We start from the raw sequence: 19,390 nt of genomic DNA on the forward strand, positions 1-19,390 counted from the left end.
TGAGCCACCCAGGCGCCCCTTAAATATCAATTTCTATTAATTAATTCTAAGTCATATTCTGAAGAATTTTCAATTTCTTTTTTTAATTAAATAAATACGTTCTGGAAGACTGAACTTTAGTCTCATACAAAATTCCACAGAAACTCATACAAGATAGTTAATTTTATTACCCAAATAAATTTTAACCAAACTGATCACTACTTCTTATTTTATAGGGATAGATCTCAAGTGTAACAAATGATAATTGTTGGTTATTTCATTTTAACTATATCTACATGACTATCAAGTTGGTTATTTGGTTTATGAATAATTTGATATGATTATAAATTTAAAATATTTAAATTATTTTTATTAACATATAATGTATTATTTGCCTCAGGGGTACAAGTCTGTGAGTCATCAGGCTTACACATCTCACAGCACTCACCATAGCACATACCCTCCCTGATGTCCATAACCCAACCACCCTAGCCCTAGCCCCGCCCCCTCTAGCAACCCTCAGTTTGTTTTGTGAGATTAAGAGTCTCTTATGGTTTGTCTCCCTCCTGATCCTATTTTGTTACACTAAGAAATATACTATTTGAAAGACTTATTATATTTAAATATATATTCCTTTTTTTGTTCTGCTGATAATTTCACTGTAAAACTTTTGCGGGTGGGCTGAGATTAAAGAAGAATTACTAAGTATTCTGTTCACCTCAGGAGATAACTTCACTGATTTCATTAGCTTTTATTAGACATCCATCCCAACATTTTACTACAATGATGAATCTAGAATTATTCAACAATCAACATTAAAAAAATCACTGTTATTTCAGTTTCCTAGTAAGACAGTCCCTTACTTTGGCAGAGAGGGGGAGGGGTAAATTATATTTATGTAGTGCTTGATTATGGCAAACCTAAAGTCAGAAAGAAACAAAATTTAGAATTAAAATGATTTTCTTGGTTTTGGTGATTCATTTCAGTGTTTAACCCATCTTTGCTTAAATTTTAGCTTGTTTATTTGTGTATCCCTTGCTAATGTACTGATTAAAGGCAATCATGCTCCTGGATAGAAAGAGTTAAGATTAATACCAAGAAGAGGAGGGAGAAGATGAGAGAAAGCTGACCAAGAGGTGGAGAAAATGAGTGAATACTAATTAACTCTTCTCTCAAGTTCCCCTCTTGTTGTCCTTCACCCACAATCACTGGCAAGCACTCAGTCATAACTATCTCTGGATCTTACTTGGCAGAATTCTGCTTAGAGAAACACTTGGAATTTCCAAAATTTAAAAAAAAAAATGTGTGTGTGAGGGGATATGGAATGTTACAAGAACAAATTTTCTTCAAGTTCTTTTCACAGTTGTGAATGTTCTAGAACACATGAAAAGGGTTTCTTCACAGATATTTTTTGAACATCTAACTAGTTTTTGGAGAAGAGATATAAGAGACCAATTAGCAAGTTATTGCAAGAGTGAGGTGATCAATGAGAAGAATCTAAACTAGAGAAATACCATTAAAAAGGGAGGGAAGGAGTGTGTGTAGGTGGCTCACGTCATGATCCTGGGGTCCTGGGATTGGGATCCAGCCCCATGTCAGGCTCCCTGCTCAGCTGGAAGTCTGCTTCTCCCTCCCCCTCTGTCTCTAGGCCTATTTGTGTTCTCTCTCATTCTCTCTCTCTCTCAAATAAATAAAATCTTTTAAAAATGGGGGGAGGGAAAGAAGAAAATAAGGGGATTTCTAAAGCATAATGGAAATTGTGGAATCACAAATGATTATTGGGAAGTGATTAGATCCTTGCAACAGCAGGGAAGAGGAAATGCAGCAGAACACCAAGAAAAGAAACCTAGGTTGTCAATGTTATCATTAACTAAGAGAGGGAATACTTAAGAAGGAGCAGGTTGGAGAGAGAAATGATCCCTTGGGTTTGGGACATATTTATTTATAGTCTGACATCCAGGTAAGGTGTTCTAATATGGAAATGGAAACACCAGCCTGGAGCCTAAGAAAGAGATTGGGGCTGTGGTCATCAGTCATCAGGGCCTGAGTGACATTTGTTTGGAATCCAAGATAGGCATTTTCACCTGGACTGCAGACCCAAGAAAGAGTAAAAAGGAGAGCTCTCTAAAACTAAACATGTTAATTAGAAAGGCAGTATCTTTCTTTAATAAGCCACCACCAAAGTACAAATGAAATTTACTTTAAAATAATTATCATTATATATGAAATTCCAATTATACTTGAGTCATATCTTAAAATAAAATGGTTCTACATCTTAGAGTATGAAATTAAAGTAGGTATTGATTGTAGAAAAGTGTGTCAACTATTCAACAACAAAAAAGAGATAGTATCTATATTTTTCAGGTCCATCCATTATTATCATGACTTTACATGTAAGTCATACTCTTAGAAATCTTTTCTTAGAGACTATTATATCTATAGATTCTAATTTTTTTAATGTTGTGAAATCTTAATTTTTCCCCTAACAAATTTCTTTCAGTTTTTATGTTTAAAAAGATTTTCACCAATTTTAGACCAGAGATATTATCCTAGAATTCCTTAATTATTTCATAAGGTTTTTCTCTTACATTTACCTTGTCAATCCATCTGAAGTGGACTTTTTTAAATGTATAAAGATTTAATACCTGATCCAAGCCTCTTCTCCCTATACTCTCCTACCCAAATAATTTACCAGCACCATTTATCAAATACCCCTTCACTTTCCAATTTGGTAATACCCCCCCACAAAAAAGGAACACTAATTTCTTTAAATACAACATACAAAAAATGTTAAAATCTTCCACTATACATGACCCATGTACGTCCATAGAATATTATGGAAAACAGAAAGAAAAATGGGAAAACAGACTACAATAGAACATATGAAAGGAAAAATAAATGCAGAGAGAAAATCAGTCTTTCTTCAGAAATAAATGGAAAACATCCCAATTTATGGATTGGTAAAACTATTATTATTAAAATATCCATATTATCCACATGATCTACAGATTAAATGCTATTCCCATCAAAATTCCAGGGGTATACCTTACAGAAATAGCAAAAACAATCTTAAAATTCATATGGGATTACAAAAGACCTTGCATGGCCAAAGCAATATTGAGAAAGAAGAAACAAGTTGGAAGTATCACACATTCTGGTTTAAAAATATATCACAAAGCTATAATCAAAATAGTATAGTGCTGGCATAAAAACAGACATATAGACCAATGGAACTGAACAGGGAGCCCAGAAATAAACTCACATATACTCAGCAAACTCATCTTTGTCTAGGGTGCCAAGAATACATAATGGAGAAAATATAATCTCTTCAATAAATGGTGTTGGAAAAGTAGACATTCACATCAAACTCAAAAGTCAATTCAAATGGACTAAATATTTAAATATAAGGCCTGAAACCATAAAGGTCTAGAAGAAAAGCTTTTCAATTTTGGCCTTGGCAATGATTTCTTGGATATGGCCTCAAAAAAGCATAGGCAAAAATAGAAAAATGTGGTTATGTCAAACTAGGAAGCTCCTACACAACAATCAACACAGTTAAGACAACCTAGAGAATGGGAGAAAATATTTACAAACCATGTATCTGATAAAGGGGTAACACACAAAATATATGAGGAATACTTACAACTCTATAGCAAAAATTAATAACCCAATAAAAAATGAGAAAGGAACTGAAAACACATTTCTGCCAAGACAATGCCAGATATATGAGGTGTTCAACGTCACTAATCATCAGGGAGATGCAAATGAAAACCCACAGTGTTACCTTAGGCCTACTAGGATAGCTATTGAAAAAAAATAAGGGTAAATGTTGGGTAAGATATAGAGAAATATGAACTCTTGTGGGAATGTAAACTGGTGCAAACACTATGGAAAACAGTGTAAAGCTTCCTAAAAAACTAAAATGGAACCACCATATGATCTAGCAAACCCACTTCTGAGTATTTAATCCAAAAGAACTAAAATTAGAATCTTAGAGAGATAATAGCACTCCCATGTTCACTGAAGCACCATTCACAATAGTGAAGATACAGAAACAATCTACATGTCCACTGACAAATGAATGGATAAATAAAAGTGGTATATACAGAAGAATATTATTTAGCCATAAAAAGGAAATTCTGTCATTTGTGACATATCAAGAGGACTTTACGTTAAGTCAGACACAGGAAGACATATACCATTTATATATGGAAACTAAAAGAGTAAAACTCATAGCAGAGAGTGGAATGAGGGTTGCCATGTACTGAGTGTAGGGGCAAATGGGGAGGTAACAGAAGTGGGTACAGAGTTTTGTTTATACGAAATGAAGTCTTAGAGATCTACTGTACAGCATGGTGTCTATAGTTAAAACAATATATTATACACTTAAAAATTTGCTAAAAGGGTTAGTCTTAAGTGTTAAAACAAAAAAAAAATTGTAATCATAATAAAAAAGAAGGTTGGAGGAAATTTTGCAGGTGTTAGATAGGTTTTTGGTATAGACCATGGTGATGGTTTCACCAGTATATACTTATTTCCAAACTCAAAGTTTTATACTTTATACATACCTTTTCTACATCAAAAAAATTCATTAAAATTCAGTCTTTCAGAGCACCTGAATGTCTCAGTCAGTTAAGTGTCTAACTCGATTTTGGCTCAGGTCACGATCTCAGCATTGTGAGATCGAGCCCTGCATCAGGCTCCTTGCTCAGTGCAGTCAGCCTGGGGTTCTCTCCCTCTTCCTCTGCCCCTACCATCACTCATGCTCTTGCTCTTGCTCTCTCTTTCTCAAATAAATAAATAAAATATTAAAAAAATAAAAATAAACAAAACTGAGTCTTTCTTTTAATCTAAGAAATACAAATTTAAGCAAATATCCATTTTGAAGACTATCAGAATGGCAGACAATTTTAAAAAATAAGTGACTATTCCTGTGAAATATGTGAAAACATACAAAAACCTGGACAGAAACATAAATTTGTACATTAGGGTAATTTGGCAATATGTATCAAGAATACTTCTTATTTTTAATCTAGCTATGAGATTTCTAGAAATTACCAGGAACAAATCAGATATATACACAAACATTCATATACATAGAGATTTAGGATAGCATTATTTAAATTAGTAAGAAGTTGAAACTACTTAAATATTCAGCAAAGACTTTATTTATTTGACAGAGAGAGACAGTGAGAGAGGGAACACAAGCAGGAGAAGTGGGAGAGGGAGAAGCAGGCTTCCTGCGGAGCAGAGAGCCCCATGCGGGGCTTGATCCCAGAACGCTGGGATCATGACCCGAACTGAAGGCAGACGCCCAATGACTGAGCCACCCAGGGGCCCCAGCAACAGGTATTTTTGAGTAAGCTAAAATTTGTTGAACATTTTACATATATTAAAAGTTCTAAGGAATATTTATTAATAGGAGAAAATATTATAGATATTAGAAAGACCTGAATACATTCATGCATATTCTAAGTATTTTCAGTTTTAAGTAACATATATGCGTAGGACAAAAAAAAAATTAAGATTGAAAATGTATGTTCCAAAATGTTAGCAATGTCTAACTCTGGATGGTAGCATTGTTTGATTCTCATTTAAATTGTTCTACTTTTCTGCCTGATGTCAGTGTTCTATAATATCTATATTTTTATACTCAGAAAAATATGAATTTTAAATGAGTATCACCTAAAGACAAAATGGCTTGTATAACCCAGTAAAGGGATATAACTGGAATTACTAACTGAATATGCCTACAAAGTTTTACCTGAAATTTTAGTTTGGAAAAGGAACGAATTAAGAATGCTATAAGATATAGCAATTACTGAATACAGGCTGGAAGTGTTAAAGGGTGTTTTAGTTTTAAAGAAAAGGAATAAATGTATATAAATATATAAAACTCCAAAATAACAACAGGATGTGAATTAAGGATATTATAAGACTTCTATCAGCCACTGGAACATATAATTCAAGCAAGCATTAATTACTTCATTTTAATGTTAGTTCATTTTCCTAAAATGAAAGCTTTTAAAGCAAATATCCTGAATTACATTATGCATATATTTTACTATACAAGTGTTGGAAATTAGCATAAAAATAACTACAGAAAATCTCAAGGAACCTCCTAGCTAATTTTTCGTCTAAGACATTTTATATGCTTTTTTTCACATGAAGTACTTCTCTCTGCTTTCTTAAGCCCGTTGCCCCTAGCTTGAGTAGCAAACTCACACTTCGGGCCTTGCTTTAATTATCATTCTCTTCTGTTAGCCTACAGTTATCCTCTAGGATAAGAATTCTTGCTACAGATTGTCATAATAGCTAAGAATCCCCATTTCTTCCCCAAAATTGATTATATACACTACAGTGTGTGTGTGTGTGTGTGTGTGTGTGTGTGTGTGTGTGTGTGTGTTTTCCTGGACAAAATATATACTCAGTAACTATTTGTGGAATAGGTTATAGAGTAATAAATTAATAAATCCATAACTGTGGTTTAGAGGCTACCCAACATAACATATATGCTCTCTTCTATCCTAGTGAACTACTAGTAACTCCATTTCATACACAAGTAAATAAAAAGGTAGAGAGATTAAATTCTCACACAAAGCTATATGAGTAGGGTTTATGACAAAAATGCTTATATACAGATTTGATATTAATTTTAGTATGGTTTAATAAGTAAATTATGCTGCCACATTCATTCATTCAAAAGTACTGGCCTTTATGTAATGTATTTTTCTTTCACCTGTGATAAATACTGTAACATTTAACTAAAATGCTTATACCTTGAACACACTTGAGAGTTCACTTCTCCTCTGCCCTGGCACGGCTGTGGGTAATGAAGAGTTTAGCACATTCTTCTTCCCTAATACCCTTTATTGAGATAGGGGCTTCCCTTTTTATTCCTGCTCAAAGCCTGAATCTCTGGGCCACTGGGCCTCCCTATCACCATCACAGCACAGCCACTGAAGCCGAAGATGCATCCCTGGTGCTAAAAATAACTTGATTTGATTGTTCAAGCCAGGCCTTGAGGCCCTAAAGCTCACCTCTCGCTTTTATCCTAAGTAAAAGCAGATAGATGTGTATAATACAAAGTACAGTGAAAGCCTGAACATGCTCTAGCTCTTCTCATAACCCCAAACCTGAGGGACTGACTGTTAAGGAAAGGCTTCTTTAACAGGTTGTCAGTTACAACTGTCTAGATTTTTTTTTTTTTCTTGCTAGGGAGGACAGACCATCTCTTGGTTTCATGGGAATTTATCAGTGGTTTTTCTTGTCAATGGACTGTGAAAATGAAATAAACTGCTTAGTGTTTTTACCGTTGATCTGATTTGTATCAGTAATCAGATTCAAAAACCAATTAACAGCCCTACTGTGATGAAAGGAAGGAATTGTGTCCTAAAGAGAAACTCTTACAAGCAGTCCCTGAACAAAGATGTCTGACTGCATAATGTAGCAAAATAGAAATAAAGAAAAAAAAATACTAAATCAACTTGATTTTTGCTTAATGAATCACATGATATTATGTTTAGCATTTTTTTTTTTTTAACTATGATTATCCCACCCTGGAGAAAGAAGAGTTAACCTGAAACCATTTTTCACTTATCAATCTGCCACAAATGTGAAGTTGTATAGCAAATGTTACTGAAAATGTGGAAAAACATGTACTGCTTATTTAATATTATCTATGATAGTGCTTTTATAGGGAAATTTAGCAATATCTAGAATAATTGAGACTATGGGTACCCTATCTATAATCCTCCTCTTTCAATTTTGCATATACATTCTTGAAAAACACTGGCATCTAAATTTAATGAGTCATGTTCAAGGATGCTCATTGTTACTTCACTTATAACAGTAAAAACTGGAAATAAACTAAATGACAATAAACAAGAGAATACCATATTATGAAATACAGTACAATAGGAAAAAAAAAGAATGAGGTAGATCTTTATATTCAATCATAAAGAGATCTTTTAAGATTTATCACTGAGTGTGAGGGGGCAAGCAAATTACAAAACAGTGTGTTTTTACATCAAAAACAACAATACTCTGTTTCCTACAGTTTGGTATATTTTGCAACTCAAATACGAGAAAGAAAAAGACCCTAAAAAGATATGCATGAGGAGTTATTTCTCTAGTTACTTCTGGAGAAGGATAAAGAGGCCCAAGACTGCAGTCATGATAAAGGGGACTTAGATTTATCCGGTATGTTTTAATTATTAATGAAGGCAATGCAATTAATGTGTTGCTTGTATAATTAATGTAACAGTTATTCTAAATATAATTTGACTTTGAATGTATCTCTTTGAATAAATGCCTCAGAGAAAAATCTGAGTTGGTCATGAATAATGGCCCAGTTCAATTTTTTCTAATTTTTTTTTTTTTTTTTTGCTAAACAATATCAAGCAGTTGATCTATTTAATAGGACTCTGCTTCTCTGAGTAGACCTTGGAAGAAAATAAGAAAAGATGTTACTATCTAGAATGCTAACCCTGAGGGTGAAGTAGGTTGGGGTCAACAGTTTCTTCTGTGGAGCAAAAGAGGGGTGGGCGGAGAAAGATGCAAACAGAAGTCAGTCAGTGGGCAAAGGGGAACTGTGACCTCTTACCATACACACCCCGAAGGAAAGTACCTGCAGCAGAGTTTCCCGAATGAGGAAACTGTGTAGATAGGCAACGCCAAACCTCTTCTTTCACCTTCTTTTCCTTCACCTCTCACCATCCTGGAGAAATGGTCTCTTTTCCTATAGTGACTATTATTAATGTTGATGAATGTGAAGAACTCATGAGGGCATGTTGGGAGAAGCTGGGTCTTCCTCCTCTTACTAACATAAAGAAGTAATCTAGTTTGGGAGGGGAGGGAAGTTGGGGGTTGGGTGAGCCTGGTGGTGGATACTGAGGAGGGCACATATTGCATGGAGCACTGGGTGGGGTGCATAAACAATGAATTTTGGAACACTGAAAAAAAAAAATACAATTTTAAAAAAAGAACAAAGGCGCCTGGGTGGCTCAGTTTGTTAAGTGACTGCCTTCGGACTCCCGGAGTCCCAGGATTGAGTTTTGCATTGGGCTCCCAGCTCAGTGGGGAGTCTGCTTCTCCCTCTGACCTTCTTCCCTCTCGTGCTCTCTCTCACCCTCAATCTCTCTCAAATAAAATCTTTTTTAAAAAAGAATTTAAAAAAAAAAGAAGTAATCCAGGGCAAGAAAAACTATTAAAATCTACATTTTAAAATTTTCTTTCTTTCTTTTTTTTTTTTTTTACTTTTAGATTAGAATCTACTCATTACATTAAGCCTTTTTCCATATTGGAAGTAGCATGATGCAATGGATAAATTTGGGAGACCAACAATGTAAGACCAAATCATTGCATAATATTTACTGGGAAGCTTAACACTGTCAGGTCACTAAACTATTTTTCACTCTATTTCAGAAAAAGGGGTGAGGAGCATTATTCCCTAACATGATGATCTCACATGGTCCTTGTGAGAATGAAACACAAAAGAGCCTTAAAAATTTTAAATCACCGTACCTCTCATAGTAGGTTGAGTCCAGCTCTGTTTTAGAAATATAAAAATTGGGAAAGGAAAAACTAATAAAAAATAGAGAGGAGATACTGTGAATACAATTTTTTTTAAGAGTAGGAGGGTAGATAGTCAATAAAATATACTTTTAAGTTCATAAAATAAAAATATAGAGCTCAAACATACTCATTCTACTTAAACAGAATTTTATATAGTGACCACTCCATTGTCTTTACTTTTTTGAGAAAGCACCTCAAAATTCAAATATGGTAGAATAAAAACATGCTAATGAGTATGCAGAAATGAGTGTCGAGTGTGTACAGGGAGACACCTGTTGAAGTAATAATATATCCGAGCAGAGAGAGTCAATTATATGGTTTCACTTACTTGTGGAGCATAACAAATAACACAGAGGACATGGGGAGATGGAGAGGAGAAGGGAGTTGAGGGAAATTGGAGGGGGAGATTAACCATGAGAGACTGTGGACTCTGAAAAACAATCTGAGGGTTTTGAAGGAGTGGGGGGTGGGAGGCTGGGGGAGCCTGGTGGTGGGTATTATGGAAGGCACATATTGCATGGAACACTGGGTGTGGTGCATAAACAATGAATTCTGCTACACTGAAAATAAATTTTAAAATAAATAAATAAATAAATAAATAAATAATATATCCAAAATTCCTATGCTTATTCCAAATGCTTCAGAAGGAAAGCAATAAAATATATCAGGAAAAATAAGCCTAGGATGAGTTTTCTCAACTAGAAAACTAATTTTAGATAAAAATTTCTAAAAGCTTTCAAGTTCTAGGAGATACAAAGCTGCAATTTGAAACTTAGAGGAACTGACACAAGATCACCACTGGGAGCAAAGGCCCTGTTTGATTGTGACCTCAGAAAGAGAACTTTCCTCTGTCCAAAGAAAAGAAGAAAGGGTGACAGCGTTTTGACTGCAAGCACTGGTGCATAATCTTTTTAGCTTGACCTGATATGGATGCTACTTTCAGTTCACTGATTCCCAAAACACAAATTGTCACTCACTATATGAGCTTTGATGACCAGAAAATATTTTATTTTTTATTTTCTGTAGAAATGAAAAGAGGAAAAACAATGGCCTCGACCCCAAAATAATTATTATTCTTGATAACCATAATATTAGCAAAATTTACATTTTTTATTTTCTAGGCACTATACAAAGCACTTTATATTCAATCCTCATTAATGAGTCTATAAAGTATGTACTATTTTATACACAGATACATAATGCAAATACATATATACACAAATATACATATATACTTGCAAAATATACACATATTACTGATACATATAGTTTTATATTTGGTTTTCATCTTAAAAATAATCTTTTCATCACTTAATTACCAGAAATAATTTTTTTGCAAATAAAAACATATACTTAGGACATATAACAAAATTCAATGCCACATTCATAGTATAAAAATGGCATGGGTTCTTCATTTTTTTGGTTTTCTTAATAAGCATATACTGTACAGATTCATTGTTTACATTATCTTTTTGCTAACATATGAAAATAATACACTGAGTTCAGGTAATAACTAGGAGTGAGGTTTTAAAAAAAGTTAGAAATTAGCAGTTGGTCAAATATCTGAAGTTTTTCAAAAACTATAAATATCTAAAAAAAAGAACTATAAATATCTCTTTGCTAGCTTTTGGTCTCTAAACACTTATGCTTTCCTTCAAAGATTTTTCTCCACCTGAATGAAGTGATTGCAAAATCTCTGACTCGATGCGTTTACTGCTAGTGTCTACAATGCATCAGTCTCTTTGCTAGGCACTGGTGACTTAATGAACATTGTGAACACAAAGTTTGCAGAATGGAGAGGAGACAAGTGTGGACAGAATGTTAAGATAGTGGTAATACAAAGTGCCATTGAAGCACAGGTCAAGGATCCTAAATCCAGCCTAGTGGTGTTTAAGTGTCTCCCTCCTCCTTCCCCTCCCTCTCCTTCTTCCCCTCCCCCTCCCCTCACTCCCCTCTCTCCCCTCTCTGCCTTCTCTCTCTCTCTCTCTCTCTCTCATGCACAGGCACATAAAATCAATGTCTCATTCTGAAGATAAGTAATTGGGTGAGAGGGAAAAAAGTAAAAGAGAATATGTCTGGAGAGTATAAACTGGGCAAAATTTTATCTGGTTTTAGGAGGAGAGATCGTTTTGCTCACACACAGGTGCAGCATTTACTGTGCAAAAGGTGAAAAAGCAAATAAAGTAATGTAGGGTGGTTCAGAAATGATAGAATCTGGGAAATCCAGGAATCACTGTGACAGAAGCCATTAAGATCCATGTAATCCTGAGGATGCCTTAAAAATTCAGCTTTTAATAATTAAATGCTATTTTAAAATTCTTGGGGTGCTTGGTTCCCTCAGTCAGAAGAATATGGGAATCCTGATTTCAGGGTCATGAATTAAAGCCCCACATTAGGTGGAGAGATCACTTAAATAAAATTTTTTAAAATTCTGAATAAAGTAGTTCTTACATATGGAAATTCTACTGAGACATTAAGGTAATGGGTAAATTACAAGGGTGTCTGGGTCGCTCAGTCAGTTAAGTGTCTGCTTTCTGCCCAGGTCATGATCCCAGGGTCCTGGGACTGAGCCCTGCATCAGGCTTCCTGCTCAGCGGGGAGCCTGTTTCTCCCTCTGCCTGCCACTTCCCCTGCTTGTGCGCTCTCTCTCTCCCTCTTTCTCTCTCTGGCATATAAATACATAAAATCTTTTTAAAAAATGTAGAAAAGGTGGGTGGTGTGTGTCAGGATTTGTCTAGTCTCAATTATGTATGCTAATAAGATTAAACATAGAACCAAATGAAATTTCTCCCATCTCACATCCTGAGTTTCCTAAAATTTTAGATTCTTGAACCTCAAACAGCTATCACTTTTTAAATTCATATTAAAACTGAATGTATGGAACAGCAAAAAAAAAAAAAAAGATTTAAGTTGGGAAGATGCATATAAATCAATATAAAACAAAAGTCTAGGCAATATACTGATAAGCAAAGCAATTTGAAGGGAATGGCCAGTTCAAACTATTATGCAACATCTAAATACTTCAACTTTCTGAATCTGGTCATATATGTAAATTTGGAGTAGTATACTTCTCAGTAGGATACATGTTAATAAATGGAGTAGATTAGGGCATAAAATGAGAAGCCTGATTGCATTTTTAAATATTTCAATTTCAGTTTTCAGAGCAAACCCAGCCATTTTTAACCTAGCTCTGATATCTAGTCTTACTCACTCGAAATACAGATAAAGTCTGAATCATAAATTAACATATAAATGACTTTGTGTTGATTTAGAAAAACTAAGTTGACCCTCAGGTCCTTTAACCATCAGTGAAGCCTAATGAAATAAAGAGCATTATAAGTTATGGGGAAAGTGTCATGAAGTTTTCATTGATTCATTCAATAAGTATTCATAGGGCATATTCCTGGAGAATATAAATTCCCTACACCCAATGTCCCTACCATGTACTTAAAGGTGTATGACAGTCACAATTATAAAATGCTAAATAGCAATTGTATTAGTCAGGGCTCTCCAGAGAAACAGAACCAACAGGATAGATATAAAAGTATATTAAGAGTTATTTGTTATTGTTGTTGTTTTAAAGGAATGGACTTATAATTGTAGGAGATATTCAAGTCTGAAATTTGCAGGGGAGGCAGCAGGCTAGAACTAACTCAGGCAGGATTTCTGTATTGCAGTCTTAGAGGCAGAATTCATTCTTCTCTGGGAAAATTCTTGTTTTTGCTCTTAAGACCTTCAACTGATTGGATGAGGTCCACCTGCATTACCAAGAGTATTTTGCATTATTTTAAAGTTTGCTAATTATATGTTAACCACATCCAAAAAGTTTCACAGCAAGATCTAGACTAGTATTAGTTAGTTAGACCAAACAACTGGGCACTGTAGCCTGGCTAAGTTGACCATAAAATTTAACCATCACAGCAGCTCATGATAATAGTTATTATTTCAGACATAGCTTTGATATTGAAGTTCTCCAGTGAATTTTAACCATATACAAATCCATATGAGCCATTATGAAAACTAGAATATTAGATCAATTGCTAATTCCTCCTGAATATGGGCCAGTCTTAACCCATTCTAAGGGCAAGATTAAATAGAAAAACCAGATACAGCTTCCCCCCCAACCCCCAGCTCATACTCCTGGGAAGATTGCCCTGGGTACATAGCCACCATAATGGAAAGAACCCCGGACTGCATCCAGAGACCATATATAGGTGTTCTAGACAACAGCTTCTGCTGAGCTCCCAGCTACCAACCAGAATTATGACAGAAGCAGCCTCTGCAAAGACTTAAGTCAACATCCAGCAGCAACCATATGAGAAATCCTGAGTAAAAACCAACTAGCTAAGGCCCAGTTAACCCCCAAAGCAGTGAGAAATAATAAATTATTGTTGCTGTTTTATACCATTATGTTTGGTAAGACTTATAATGAATCAAAAAATAACTGACATATTTTACTGGCAATCAAACAGATAGTTAATATTTTAAATATTAAAATATTCAATATTTTAAATATTAAAAGGTAATTAATATTTTGAATTTACTGAATGCTCACTGTGTGCTGGAAACTGTTTTAAATACTTTATAAATGTACAAAAATGCATTCAATTACCACAGTGACCCAACAGAGAGAGTTGCTGTTTTACCCAGTTTTATAGATTAGAAAGCAGAGGCACTGAGAGATCAAACAACTTGTCCAAAGTCACAAAGTCACACAGGATTTGTGGAGCCAGGATTTGAACACACTTTCTCTAACATATATTTTCCAGTGAAAGAAAGAAGACGACAAAGGAGTTTTATTTCATACATAGGAGAACAAGGCAATGGAAGCACTGGTTATCATTAAAAGAAAAATAGAAACGTTTTACAACTGTGTAAATGGTATATAATCCTGTATTATTCCTGCGTGATATCAAAACATTTTGGGTTTTTTTGTTGTTGTTGTTCTTCTTGTTTTTGTTTGTTTTGAGGCACAAGAAGAATATGAAAAGAAAGAAAAGGTTTCCTCTCCTACTGAGGCCTGGGAATCCTTAACAGTTGCCGTAGCCTTAAAGAGTTCTAGGATAACTTAATGTAAAATAAATTGGACTAGTTTGACTTGCAAAGGCTTAGATGATTTTAATAATGCCATGATCTTCATCGCCCCTATTAAGCTGGGATCTACTCCAGAATAGATGTTCACAGCAAGGCAAGCACACAAAAAAGGAAACCAACCAACCAACCAACATTTCCTCATCCTGCCAAATGAACTTTGTCCTTCACTCATCAATGTTTGCCCAAGAGGTCTTCTTTCAGCTTGCCTACGTGATGTCCCAGAAACTTGTGACATCATCTTCTCATTTTGGCTTCTGTGTTCCTTAAACCTTTCTAGCATCATCAAGTCAAATTCTTATATTATACAGAATCTATATAACAACTAGGGTCAAAATATTCTAAATTGAAAGGCACTGTAGATTATCACCAGTTGATTCTACTTAAAAAGTCCTGCAGGATGACAAAATAAGACTGTGACAAGTAATGCATCTTGTATCTCTATGAGAGAGAATTATTTACTAGAGAACCATTGAGCAGAAGACTCTGCCATTTAAGCATGGAGTCCAAACTAGCTTCATTATTTCTACTGAAATCTTCCTCATGGCCTGGGCACTATGATAAATGATAAAAGTGAACAGCATAGTTTTAAAAGTAGACACCCTTATCTTTCAGTAATGGAAGGAAGGTACAGAAAATAAATGTGAGAAAAAGAAGAGCTGTCTTTGACATCAGTTGTTGGCCTGGGTCGATTAGCTGGATGTTGGTGTTGCTAAGAGGTTACCTGATACTCACAAACAGATCTCAGTCTTTTCCCATGAACATAAATAATTTTACAGAACATCAACTTTAGACAAAACCACTCAGGGGTCCTGATGGATCAAAACAAAAAATAAAACCAATCTCTGCACAGGTCTGAACATAAATCTTGTCCAAACTGTTAAAACAACTCAACATTCCCCCATTCTAGTTCATAAGAGTAACTGCCGCTTCTTTATAAATTGCAGCTTTAGACTTGCCCTCCTTCTAGATAAGATCTATTAAAATACCAAATCATGGAATAACCCACACTTCCTGATAGCATCCAATTCAAAGCAAATCATCTTTAAACTCTCTCCAAAACCACCTTGCATAAGCCCAAATCCTACGATAAGTCCTCCCTAGCACCCCAAGATGTAACTCAGCACCCGATGGCATGTAGTATCTCTCCTTACAAAAGAAACAAGCCCTACTTTTCAACTCCACATGCACTCCTAGTGATCTTCAGCAGAGGGTGTAGACAAATGCAAGCATGCAAGAGCCTAAGCCTTATAAGGATCAAAAATAGAGTAAGCCTCTGGTAGATCAAAAACAATAACCATGGTAACTATTTTACTAAGTCAGACATCAACAACTGAATAGATGATTTGTAATATACAATATACAGAATCTTTACAAAATATTTTAAGTAATACTTACAAATAAAACAGGCTACTTTTTTTAAGGGCAAAAATGGGGAAAAATTATTTTGGGATTAACTCATGAGAAAGCCGAACACACAAATACAAGGACAAACCAAGTTATCACTTCAGCATAAAGGTTGACAGATTCTTTGGTAATTTCATGACAAACCTATTCTGAGTATAATTCGTTCCCAATATACTCATTTGGAAATTGTATTTTTCTTAAACGAAGAAATCCAGTTTGGGAATTTCGATACTGCAGAAATCCATCTAAATATTACTCCCCAGTTATCATTATCACTAAAAGTATCCATATTTTGAGTGTATAGTTTACTTCCAAAATAACTACTGTGTGCAGAATGCATATTTGGTACTAAATCCATAACATTAATACAGGAGGAAAAACTGAGCTTTATCCATTTTTATAATACTTGAGCTATCTCCATATATTATATAGGCTATCCTGGTTGGGATATGAGGTTGAAAACTGGTGTGCATGTGGGTGTCTGAGTGCGTGCCTTCATAAGACCCTGAGTTTAATAAAGCATTTTCTTGCTTGAATTCACCCAGCTGCCATGAGTCCTCAGGCTCTACCCCATGGAAATATGGAGGCACTCGATGAGACGCTATAGCCTGATGGGCAGTGTGCAGATCCTGCAAATGTACTCAGAATTTAAAAAAAAAAAAAAAAAGAACCTCAGTTAGGGCAATTTTAATGATGATCCATCACACGGTTTGAAAATACAAAGGTGGCAAGGGAAAAGGTCTAGTTATGTTACTGTGGATTGGCCTCTGGTCATAAGGACCAGATGGAGAAGCATGAAGAAACCAAAAAGAGATATTCAGTAGGAGTGGCCTTCATCCAAAAGGGAGCACTTACTCATGAGAGTGTCTGGGTGAAGGATGAGCTTGCAGAAAACACTGACAAAAATTTCAGTCTCTCTTCTCCCCAGATGATTTCATAAACATGCTTTGTACATTAAAATTATCCATAATAATTTAGGTTTAAACAATCCTCTGAAAAGCAGTGATAGTGAGAAACTGATAAAAATAAAGAACGTAGAAAAAATTCCCAGGATATTCTTACTCAGAAGAACTCAATCAGAAGCTAAATCTTTCGAATTTGTGAACACAAATGAATCTTTTAACTAGGGTCCGACCCTAAACACATGATGGAAATTTATAAGGAAAGAACAAATTTGAGTTGGAAGAATGTAGGCAACTTTTATTTTTTTTTAATTTTTTTATTATTATTTTATTTTATTTATTTGACAGACAGAGATCACAAGTAGGCAGAGAGAGAGGAAGGGAAGCAGGCTCCCTGCTGAGCAAAGAGCCAGCCGTGGGGCTTGATCCCAGGAACCTGGGATCATGACCTGAGCCAAAGGCAGGGGCTTTAACCCACTGAGCCACCCAGGTGCCCCTGTAGGCAACTTTTAAAACACAGAATATATTCAATGACCACCAGAAAGTTCCTGTTGAAGAGAGCCCATGAACATGCAGTGCAATCTTGCTGAACCCAAACCCGCCCGAAACACAAAAACTCTTTCTGAAGAGAAATTCTGTGCACGTGATAAGTGTGGAAAACCCTTGGCTGCTCTTTCCAGCTCTTCCTCATTTGCATTCTCAACACTATGTCAGCTTCTGCCAACCCAAGCTCTTTCTCCTTTCTCTTCACCTTTCCCTCAGCTTCCCAGTCTCTCCCTCACCTTTATACATTGACATATATCTGTAGATTCGAGATCACTTCTCTTTCCCATTCAAGTGCCATATTTTTGCTGGTGAGTCTTCCATTTGTTTTTCCTATCTTATCCCATTTCTATTCTTTGGTGGGAGGGGAGGAGCATATCTGTACCTATTCCATTTTTTTAAGTTTGTCAACTTTTTATTTTATCAAGGAAGAGCATCATAAAAACTATCATAACTATTATTTTGTAAAAAGACAGAAAATTATAAAATCAAAAAGTAGAAAGGGCATAATCTCAGAATAACGTATAGTTTCTTCCCAAGTTAGGATAGTTAGAAAAGTTATGCAATACCCACCACCATCAGACTAATACTTCCTATTCTGCCAAAGAATAACAAAATCTTCGTCTGGGTGAAGTCATGTCTCAAGTGTCTTTTGGATTCTAGGATTCTATTCATGTCCAATGTCATCCTGTTTGATATATTTTATATATGTTTATTCTATATAGGAGTTCACTTTTAAATTATAATGGCCTATCTCCTACAGATGATTACAGATAATAATTTTCACAAATCTCAAGCTGGCTCTGCCTTACCTTACTTTTAATTGAAATTGTTGTAGAGAGAGTTGTAGATTCAAATGCAGTTCTAATGCAGTTCACAAGTAGTTATTAAAAGGTGAGCCTGGTGGTGGGTATTAAGGAGGGCACATATAGCATGGAGCACTGGATGTGGTGCATAAACAATGAATTCCAGAACACTGTCTTTTTTAATTTTTAATTTAATTTAAAAAAAATTTTTAAAAAATTTTAAAAAATTAAAAAATAAAAGTAATAGAGAAGTCCCATAGTTCCTTTCTTTATCCATTATAATACAGTATTTTACAGAACACAGGCAAGGATATTGAATAGATACAATTCACACATCTTATTCCAATTTCCCTAGTTTTACTTATATTCATTTGTGCATGTGCTTATATGGACGGTGTACTTAGTTCCATAAAATATTACCACAATTATAGGTTTGTGCATCCGCCACACAGTCAAGATGCCAAACAGTCCATCAATGTAAGACTCCCTCATGCTGCCCTTGATAACCACATCCTCCTCTCCCCCTGCTTAGCCCATATGCCTACTCTTAGCAATTTTTTCATTTTGAAAATGTGATATAAATGGGATAATGTGATTTTTAACCTTTGGGATTGGTTTATTTCACCAAGACTATCCCCTAGATAGTCATCCAAGTTGCTGTATCAATGCTTTATTCCACCCTGGTGTTGAGTCGTTAGTATTCCATAGTATGTCATGGATTGTTGACCATTCATCTTTTAAAGAATAACTAGGTTGATTCAACATTCTATGAAAAATAAATGCCCTTTGAATATTTGTATTAAAAAAAAAACAGAAGCATAAACCAAGCCTTTAATGGATTTTTTCATCCTAGGAAAGATAGAGAACCATTACTCACATGTACTGGGCTTATCCAGCTGAATATATTGTTTTCATTCTAAGCACTATTCAAAGTTGTTTTAAATCATATATAACAATCCTAGAAAGTAAATATTATTAATACCCATGGTAGAGGTGAGAAAAATGAGGCAAAGGGTGGTAAAGTAAATTGTTCAAGGCCACATAATTTCTAAGTATCCAAGCTGGAATTTGAACCCAGGCAGTCAT

The sequence above is a fragment of the Lontra canadensis genome, unplaced genomic scaffold, assembly GCF_010015895.1.
Source record: "Lontra canadensis isolate GAN:19392208 unplaced genomic scaffold, GSC_riverotter_1.0 scaffold1, whole genome shotgun sequence".
In the NCBI taxonomy this organism is placed as follows: Eukaryota; Metazoa; Chordata; class Mammalia; order Carnivora; family Mustelidae; genus Lontra; species Lontra canadensis.